Below are 1,651 nucleotides of genomic sequence, written 5' to 3' on the forward strand. Positions count from 1 at the left end.
ATCAACGTACTGAATGAGTGTAGTGTTTTCTGGGAGGGTGCAGTGACTGAGTATCTGTTTCAAAACCTGATTAAAAAGACCGGGGGAGAGCGCAAAACCTTGAGGTAGCCTGGTGTAGCGATACTGTGTTCCCTGATATGTGAATGAGAAAATGTCTCTGCATTCAGGTGCCAGAGGGAGACAAAAGAAAGCATTAGCTAAATCTATGCAGGTGAACCAGCTCTGTGAAGGATCCAGTTGGGCCAATGCCACGTATGGATTCGGAACTGGTACCGTGGGGGTTGACAGTACAGCGTTAATGTCCCTCAGATCATGTGCCATGCGATATTTACCTGTCCCTTTCTTTTCTACAGGTAGGATGGGAGTATTCCAGTCTGAGTGAGAGAGTTCCAGCATGCCATTTTCAAAAAGTCCATGAATAGTATCTGCAATGCCAGCTCCGGCTGCTGGCTTGTGTGGATACTGTGGTATCCACAAAGGGCCTGGTGTGTTAATCTGAAACGTCACAGGTTCACAGTCCACCAGACCCACATCAGTGGGTCCGTCTGCCCATAAATGTGGTGGCAAGCTGTCAATCACAGCCTGTGCCAGAGGATGATCAGTTTTCCCTCTACCATGATGTCTAGCAAGCAGTTCATGTGCCAGAGTGACAGTGTTCATAGTTGAAACAGTTATTTTGTATGCTTTAGCAGATGGAGAATACATGATTTGAGGTAAAGGTGTGGGTTGCCAGTCTGATTGCCCCATGGCACGTTTAACCATGCCACCTAGTTCTTTGGCCTGGTGGTTTGGATGTACAGCTAATGAGACGTGGGGATGCCCTTCGTCACTCATCATGTACCAAGACATTTGTTCTGGAGTGAGGTCCACACCGGCTGCCACGCCCTCAGATGCCACAAAAATGTCTCGGACTGTAATAGACCAGTCCTGTCCCTCTAGGGAGTGCGCAAACTTCTCATGGTACCAATCAGTTTGCTGCCTGTCATAAAATAGAGTCACATGAGGGGGGTCAGGGGGAGAAACATATGGTTCGACCTGCGCTATCCAGGGCTTCCACCGCAGGTAGGCAGAAAGGATTCCTGGGTTCTGGGGAGTTTCAGGATGTAACATGCCCCAGTAGATGTCAGCACATGGGTCAGTCACAGGTCTCATCAGATATTGTCCGCCTGTGTCTGCAACATTACAGTGGAACATGGTGCCGTCCGGCAGTGTCACTGTCAGCCCGTCTGGGCCGCACAAAATAGATGCTCCAAACTTAATCAGCAAGTCTCTCCCCAGTATATTCAGAGGCAGAAGAGGTGAGTGTACAAAACAGTGTGAAACAGTCTGATGTCCCAACTGAGCAGTCATGGGAGTGGTTATAGGCAGAGTCTGTTTATCCCCAGAGAAGCCCATCACAGTGATAGAGTTGTTGGACAATTCCATAGAAGATGATTGAAACAGTGTAGAACAGGTGGCGCCAGTATCCACCAGAAAAGGCAGTGTCTCATCCTCTACTTGCATAGATAACATCGGGTCTGCCGTGCCGATGTAATCTGAGCTGCTCTGTGGGGTGTGTCATTGTTGTGAGAAGTCACAATCCCACTGTTCCCAGCCGGAAACAGGAAACTGTCCAGTGAATGTAGGTCCTGGGGGGCGGGAGGAAGCCCTC

This window comes from Parambassis ranga, unplaced genomic scaffold, assembly GCF_900634625.1.
Source record: "Parambassis ranga unplaced genomic scaffold, fParRan2.1 scaffold_27_arrow_ctg1, whole genome shotgun sequence".
NCBI classification, from domain to species: domain Eukaryota; kingdom Metazoa; phylum Chordata; class Actinopteri; family Ambassidae; genus Parambassis; species Parambassis ranga.